The sequence below is a fragment of the Oncorhynchus masou genome, unplaced genomic scaffold (genome assembly GCF_036934945.1).
Source record: "Oncorhynchus masou masou isolate Uvic2021 unplaced genomic scaffold, UVic_Omas_1.1 unplaced_scaffold_3400, whole genome shotgun sequence".
Classification (NCBI taxonomy): domain Eukaryota; kingdom Metazoa; phylum Chordata; class Actinopteri; order Salmoniformes; family Salmonidae; genus Oncorhynchus; species Oncorhynchus masou.
Genome location: NW_027009811.1, coordinates 30,348 through 39,448, shown reverse-complemented (window position 1 = coordinate 39,448; position 9,101 = coordinate 30,348). Strand labels below are relative to the sequence as shown.

The window sequence follows — 9,101 nt, the reverse complement described above, 5'->3', positions numbered from 1 at the left end:
TCAGATTAACTCATGCTTATTCCCCAAGATTAACTCAGGTTTTCACCCAGTGGCTAAGGAGTTGGACCTGTGGCCTAAAGTTGGCTGGTTCAAATCCCGGTGGAAAATTTGCTAACTGCTAGGGTTGCGTGATGTCATTTATATTCCGAGGTTGTTTACTCGCAATATTAGATATTAAGGTGATTTTTTATAATGCATGTATACTAAGGTTGAGGTTTTGACTAGTGATTATTTACCTGGGATTCAATACCTGCTATAGTCACTTGTTTTTCTCACCCAATAGCAACACAGCCCTAATAGGAGATATACAGCTAACTAAAGTAATGAGACCATTTTAGAAAATCATGAGACATATGGGCTGTGGTTGCTGCTATTTTATGTCAATCATATTGCTGCTTGTAGACTATTACTGATGCTTCATGGTCCATCATATTGCTGCTTGTAGCCTATAACTGATGCTTCATGGTCCATCATATTGCTGCTTGTAGACTATAACTGATGCTTCATGGTCCATCATATTGCTGCTTGTAGCCTATAACTGATGCTTCATGGTCCATCATATTGCTGCTTGTAGACTACAACTGATGCTTCATGGTACATCATATTGCTGCTTGTAGACTATAACTGATGCTTCATGGTCCATCATATTGCTGCTTGTAGACTACAACTGATGCTTCATGGTCCATCATATTGCTGCTTGTAGCCTATAACTGATGCTTCATGGTCCATCATATTGCTGCTTGTAGCCTATAACTGATGCTTCATGGTCCATCATATTGCTGCTTGTAGACTACAACTGATGCTTCATGGTCCATCATATTGCTGCTTGTAGCCTATAACTGATGCTTCATGGTCCATCATATTGCTGCTTGTAGACTATAACTGATGCTTCATGGTCCATCATATTGCTGCTTGTAGACTATAACTGATGCTTCATGGTCCATCATATTGCTGCTTGTAGACTATAACTGATGCTTCATGGTCCACCATATTGCTGCTTGTAGCCTATAACTGATGCTTCATGGTCCATCATATTGCTGCTTGTAGACTACAACTGATGCTTCATGGTCCATCATATTGCTGCTTGTAGCCTATAACTGATGCTTCATGGTCCATCATATTGCTGCTTGTAGACTATAACTGATGCTTCATGGTCCATCATATTGCTGCTTGTAGACTATAACTGATGCTTCATGGTCCATCATATTGCTGCTTGTAGCCTATAACTGATGCTTCATGGTCCATCATATTGCTGCTTGTAGCCTATAACTGATGCTTCATGGTCCATCATATTGCTGTAGTTAAGAGTTAACAGCAGGTGTCTTGATAATACTATAGAATAATGCAGTGAGTCAGTGGTTCCTGTGCCACATGTAATTGCTTTTAGTAGTTAAAATAATGTTTTATATTTCTGTATGATCAATCCATTAATAATATAGACCTACATGCAACAGCAAGTCTTGTGCTTTTGGCGCTGAGTTATGTATAATAATTATGTATAACTGCATAGCATTTTGTCTTCATTTTGGCAGATTAACTCATGCTTATTTCTGAAGATTAACTCAAGTTGGAGTTGGAGCTGTGACCGAAAGGTGGCTGGTTCGAATCCCGGGCCGGGCGCTGGAAAAAACAGGTGGAATTGATCTGACCACTGGAGGGCTGCTGGGTTCACATCCTCAAAACATGAACCTTTTGTTGATCAGAACTCTAGATGTTCTTCTTCACTGAACCCCAAAATATATATATAACTTTTATTGATTTCATATTTTAAGGAAGTGATAGAAGCCTTTTTGGCTCTATAAGGAACCTTGTTTTCTAAACACGTTTTTCTTTTGATGATTTAATTATCTACATCATGTTATTTGAGAGTGTATAATAATAAACACGTTTACATCATGTTATTTCAAGTTCTCCCTTTGGAGCACAACATCACATTGTTAAATAATAGTCCTAAACTTGGCATGGCTATAAATTGGGCATTTGAAGGCATCTTGGGTGTAATATGAGTTTGATGAAAATGAACATTGTTGCAACGTTGTAGGCAACATTATTGGCAAGGGACTTGATGCCTACTATGCCAAAGATATTTAGAGTTGTTAAACGGGTGTGAAGATTTGTACATTGCAACGAGTACAGTCAGGGTTCCGTGGAACCCCTGCAGTACCTCCACAGACCCCGGATTGAGAACCCCTGCAGTACCTCCACAGACCCCAGATTGAGAACCCCTGCAGTACCTCCACAGACCCCGGATTGAGAACCCCTGCAGTACCTCCACAGACCCCAGATTGAGAACCCCTGCAGTACCTCCACAGACCCCGGATTGAGAACCCCTGCAGTACCTCCACAGACCCCGGATTGAGAACCCCTGATTTAGCAGATGCTCTTATCCAGAGTGATTTACAGTAAGTGCTTTCATCTTAAGATAGCTATTTATTTTGGAAATAAACTTAATAAATTCTTCATAAAATTGTGATCTTACCTCTTAGCTTTGGTGTCATGTCCCCCAGAGAGATGCATTTTAGAGGCAGGGCCCCCCTCCTCTCTCTCCCCAGAGAGACTCATTTTAGAGCACTGACCCCTAAACAGAGATCCAACATGTTGGTTGTGGTTAATATGGTGACAACTAATTACTGAATGTCAATTGTTCACATTTATCCATTATCTCTTTTGAGAAATAAAACATTTACTAACAGACATATAGAAACAGTCAGGTGATTTAATGCAATCACATGAATATGTCGTTGTGACATTTCATCTCCATGGTAACTGTCTGTAATAATAATAAGTCACTGTTTGTTAAGGTAGTTATAGACAGTACAGCAACAATAATAATAATAATAATAAAGTAGACTAGGTTATAATGTATAGTAGTGGTTTGTTAGTGATATGTAGCTGTTATTTTATGTAAAGTAGACTAGGTTATAATGTATGGTAGTGGGTTGTTAGTGATATGTTATATTATGTAAAGTAGACTAGGTTATAATGTATAGTAGTGGGTTGTTAGTGATATGTAGATGTTATATTATGTAAAGTAGACTAGGTTATAATGTATAGTAGTGGGTTGTTAGTGATATGCAGATCGAGGTCTACCAGTGGCAGGACAGAGAATGTACTGTATATAACCTACATATCATAGATGACCAGCCTAAACCTGTTCAGATCAGTTCACATAATGTTATAGTCCTACCAGTAGCAGGACAGAGGATGTACTGTATATAGCCTACATATCATAGATGACCAGCCTAAACCTGTTCAGATCAGTTCACATTATGTTATAGTCCTACCAGTAGCAGGACAGAGAATGTACTGTATATAACCTACATATCATAGATGACCAGTCTAAACCTGTTCAGATCAGTTCACATAATGTTATAGTCCTACCAGTAGCAGGACAGAGAATGTACTGTATATAACCTACATATCATAGATGACCAGTCTAAACCTGTTCAGATCAGTTCACAGAGACCATCAGGTTTGTCAGCATGATAAGTGATCATAGTTCAAACCTACTCTGACTATTTAATGTCTGACATCGACTAACCTTATAATAGTGTGTAGAAAGTCAAGACCAACGAGAGTTTGCCCATCTTTCCTACGTCTCAACACATTTATCCGACTTCTAATGTACTGAGAAATGTGTCACAGTTTCAACAGCCATTTTATAACTGCGTAGGCTACAAACATACTTTTAATTTCATATGAGGAAATCACATAACTTACAGTCACTGGTGCAGACGCCTGTTTTCTTACAGATGAAGTAGTTTTCGCAGGCAACTCATTCAACCAGCCTAAACAACAGTCAATAAAAGATGTCAATCGGTCAAAGGAGAATACATGAAAGACAGGTGTTTTGCTACAGATGTTGGATCTTAATTTGAGACAGTTTACTGAAGCAGAAAAATGATGTGGATTATAATTAACATTTTAAAGTAGAAAGTGGAAATGACAAACTTCAGAAGCCTTTTAAAACATCAAATACACTGCAAGTTTTAGTTTTCCTGCAACAGGGTGATCAAAGTCAGATCCTACATCTGTACAGAGATGATGTCTTTATCTGAAAAAGGAAGTTTGAGTTATTAGCAGTGAAGTTGCAACTGTCAGCTGCTGTAAACCTCTGTGATTGGATGTTATAGACCCCAATCTGAACAGTTTCTTCCCCGTGGTTATAGCCTTTAGCTCTATGCTCAGTCTACCTAGTTCTATATATTGTTGTACGTAAACTTTGTGCAAACTCCACCGCCTGTATTCTGTCTCTTAATGTTTTCTTTCACTAGCAGCACCATGTCACCATGTTAAATAATGTGTACAGATGTAGGATCTTTCCAACTCTGAGGACATGTCATTGTGATGTCATTAGTTACATTTCAACCTGTTGATGAAGGCAACTAGAAGGCTGAACCCAGAAGACAACTCTAAATCAACACTTACTGATATTATCCTAACATCCTTTCACTCGTATTATTGTGTCTCTTTGTTCAACGAATGTGGGGCAGCCTGTGCTGTTAATATAGTTGAAAACAGCGGGCAGGGAGGTCAACACCCTACGTATTGCACCAATAGGGTTAACCCACATGGTGGGAATTGTTACCTGGCTCACACAAAAGCATGTCTCAGACACCAATGTAGCAAACAGCGGGGCAGGGAAGCGAACCCAGGTTGCATGTTTTAAAGGTGAACAACCTACGCATCGTGCCATTGGCATCAATTGGGTAACTTGGTTGGAATTGTGACGTGGCTCATATAGTGAGGATCACTACACTATAGAGAAACTATGATACAATTACATTATCATATGAAATGTAGAGGATCACTACACTATAGAGGAACTATGATACAATTACATTATCATTTGAAATGTATAGGATCTCTACACTATAGAGGAACTATGATACAATTACATTATCACATGAAATGTTAAATGTAGTAAAAAATGTACTATAATATATGAATGTTGACATATTGAATTTGACTTGACCACGTCCAGTCAGCTCCATGTTGTGTGATTAAACTGACACCAACCTGTCTCAGTAGAAGTAGACTGTTAGGAGTGTTTTACTTCCATTCACTATACTAACATTACACCAGACATTTAATTTATCTACTGTTAGGAGTGTTTTACTTCACTATACTAACATTACACCATACATTTAATTTCTCTACTGTTAGGAGTGTTTTACTTCACTATACTAACATTACACCAGACATTTAATTTATCTACTGTTAGGAGTGTTTTACTGTCATTCACTATACAAAAATAACACCAGACATTTAATGTATCTACTGTTAGGAGTGTTATACTTCACTATACTAACATTACACCATACATTTAATTTATCTACTGTTAGGAGTGTTTTACTTCCATTCACTATACAAAAATAACACCATACATTTAATGTCTCTACACACTTTACAATAATCCCTGGAAAGATTTTCACCTTGTAGCCTGAATTCACAACCAGAACATGTCAAGACATTGAGATATTTTCTGTTCTGTTCTGTATATTCTGATGGATGAGGACTAAGCTGGAATGTGAAGCTAACTGAAGCTGGCTAACTTTAGAAAACCAGTATATCTAGCTAGTATCATAGTTTACCCCTCAGGCTACAATCAGGTTTCAGCATCAGGCAGGTATCAACATGCCGAGTCGTAGGCAACAACCTGGGTTGTATTCATTAGTTTACTCCACAGCCAACAGTTTTAAAATGTTGCTGTCAAGCCCTGACCACAGAGAGCCCTTGGTTCTCTATGGTGTTGAAGATCAAGGCATGACTCCACAGCCAATAGTTTTAAAATGTTGCATAAACAGTTTACTCTAAACGCTGTACAATGTGACCTAAACAGTTTCTGTTGCCAAATGTTTTGCTACGGTGGGCACTAATGAATACACACAACCTGTTTTCAGGAAGTGTAAGGTATTGTTAGTCTCTCCACAATATCTCTTTCACACAACATACCTTCCTGAGTGAAAAGCGTTAACAGTCGATTAGAAATATAAAATGTTTGTTTGTTGCTTGTTGTGTTTTAAGTCTGTTTTGAGAAGACAAGTCTATAGACCAATGATACAGTACACTCTTAGAATAAAGGGTTCCAAACAAATATTATTTTGCGTTCCAGGTAATTCTCCTGGCTTCTATGTAGAACCCTCTGTGGAAAGGGTTCTTCATGGAACCCAAAAGGGTTCTACCTAGTACCAAAAAGGGTTCTACAAAGGGTTATCCTATGGGGACAGCCAAAGAACCCTTTTAGATTCTCGATAGTGTAGGAGTGATCACCCTGGGGCACACAGATGTGCACAGAACAAATTCACCCCACGCATCTAATTAATGTCAAAAGCATTTTAAGGAGAGTAGGACTATTATAACACTGTCCACCAACAATATCATCAACTATATGAACACACATAACAATATCATCAACTATATTAATACACATAACAATATCATCAACTATATGAACACACATAACAATATCATCAACTATATGAATACACATAACAATATCATCAACTATATGAATACACATAACAATATCATCAACTATATGAATACACATAACAATATCATCAACTATATGAACACACATAACAATATCATCAACTATATGAATACACATAACAATATCATCAACTATATGAACACACATAACAATATCATCAACTATATGAATACACATAACAATATCATCAACTATATGAACACACATAACAATATCATCAACTATATGAATACACATAACAATATCATCAACTATATGAATACACATAACAATATCATCAACTATATGAACACACATAACAATATCATCAACTATATGAACACACATAACAATATCATCAACTATATGAATACACATAACAATATCATCAACTATATGAATACACATAACAATATCATCAACTATATGAATACACATAACAATATCATCAACTATATGAATACACATAACAATATCATCAACTATATGAATACACATAACAATATCATCAACTATATGAATACACATAACAATATCATCAACTATATGAATACACATAACAATGTAATCAACTATATGAATACACATAACAATATCATCAACTATATGAATACAAATAACAATATCATCAACTATATGAATACACATAACAATATCATCAACTATATGAATAAACAACAATATCATCAACTATATGAATACATATAACAATATCATCAACTATATGAACACACATAACAATATCATCAACTATATGAATACACATAACAATATCATCAACTATATGAATACACACAACAATATCATCAACTATATGAATACACATAACAATATCATCAACTACATTAATACTCATTACAATCGTCGTCTTACCTTTTATCTCTCAATAGAAACAGAGTCTGGATGATCATCGGGTCGTCAAAAGTTAGTTTCATTTGCTCTGCTCATTTACATATCAGGTTCTGCCTGTTCTCTCTCCCTCTCTCTTTACAGCTCTTACAATGTGTCTTGGCATACATTCTACAACTGTCTGGAAATCTATTCTGTCTCTCCATTACTTTCTCTGTGTCGTCTGTTGCTGTCTCTGTGTCTTGTCTGTGTCTCTCTCCATCATATCCTATTCTGTTGCTGTGTCTGTGTCTTGTCTGTGTCTCACTCCATCATATCGGCCTGCTACAATACAACATTCACAACATGAAAACACAACTACATAACACCATTAAATACAGTTGGAATGTAGTTAGAACTCAAACTGATTCCATCAAACAGAAAAACAACAATAAATCTGGATCAACACATTTAGATTTCTAGATGCTGCACTTTGCTGTTTCATTACCCAGACAGCTGTTTAAGGTCATACCAAGGCAGAGTGTAGTATCAGTACTTAGGGGTCATAGGTCAGAACAAGGCAGAGTGCAGTATCAGTACTTAGGGGTCATAGGTCATACCAAGGCAGAGTGTAGTATCAGTACTTAGGGGTCATAGGTCAGATCAGTGGTCATGGCTGATATGCATGGACAAGAAAACAAACTTTAAAGCCATTTTTCTCAGATTCACTGTTTGTGTAGATGCTGTTTGTCTTTGTAGGACAGTAGTTCAGGTGGCTGTTTGTGTAGATGCTGTTTGTCTTTGTAGGGCAGTAGTTCAGGTGGCTGTTTGTCTTTGTAGGACAGTAGTTCAGGTGGCTGTTTGTCTTTGTAGGACAGTAGTTCAGGTGGCTGTTTGTCTTTGTAGGACAGTAGTTCAGGTGGCTGTTTGTGTACATGCTGTTTGTCTTTGTAGGGCAGTAGTTCAGGTGGCTGTTTGTGTAGATGCTGTTTGTCTTTGTAGGACAGCAGTTCAGGTGGCTGTTTGTCTCTGTAGGACAGTAGTTTAGGTGGCTGTTTGTCTCTGTAGGACAGCAGTTCAGGTGGCTGTTTGTCTCTGTAGGACAGTAGTTCAGGTGGCTGTTTGTGTAGATGCTGTTTGTCTTTGTAGGACAGTAGTTCAGGTGGCTGTTTGTGTAGATGATGTTTGTCTTTGTAGGACAGTAGTTCAGGTGGCTGTTTGTGTAGATGCTGTTTGTCTTTGTAGGACATTAGTTCAGGTGGCTGTTTGTGTAGATGCTGTTTGTCTTTGTAGGACAGTAGTTCAGGTGGCTGTTTGTGTAGATGATGTTTGTCTTTGTAGGACAGTAGTTCAGGTGGCTGTTTGTGTAGATGCTGTTTGTCTTTGTAGGACATTAGTTCAGGTGGCTGTTTGTGAAGATGCTGTTTGTCTTTGTAGGACAGTAGTTCAGGTGGCTGTTTGTGAAGATGCTGTTTGTCTTTGTAGGACATTAGTTCAGGTGGCTGTTTGTGTAGATGCTGTTTGTCTCTGTAGGACAGTAGTTCAGGTGGCTGTTTGTGTAGATGCTGTTTGTCTTTGTAGGACAGTAGTTCAGGTGGCTGTTTGTCTTTGTAGGACAGTAGTTCAGGTGGCTGTTTGTCTCTGTAGGACAGTAGTTCAGGTCGCTGTTTGTGTAGATGCTGTTTGTCTCTGTAGGACAGTAGTTCAGGTGGCTGTTTGTCTTTGTAGGACAGTAGTTCAGGTGGCTGTTTGTGTAGATGCTGTTTGTCTTTGTAGGACAGTAGTTCAGGTGGCTGTT

The 9,101-nt window shown here is 37.7% G+C and overlaps 1 long non-coding RNA gene across 2 annotated transcripts; it reads right to left on the bottom strand.

Annotated features, from left to right (window-relative positions):
• Positions 1-2,484: 2,484 nt before the first annotated feature.
• LOC135534432 (uncharacterized) lies at positions 2,485-7,483 on the bottom strand. Of its 2 annotated transcripts, XR_010454689.1 has the most exons (4): positions 7,349-7,483; positions 3,721-3,788; positions 2,730-2,770; positions 2,485-2,578 (listed from the first exon to the last, which is right to left on the bottom strand). It is a non-coding gene; the product is annotated as an uncharacterized LOC135534432 (long non-coding RNA). The 2 variants fall into 2 exon arrangements; XR_010454690.1 differs by lacking the exon at positions 2,730-2,770.
• Positions 7,484-9,101: the final 1,618 nt, after the last annotated feature.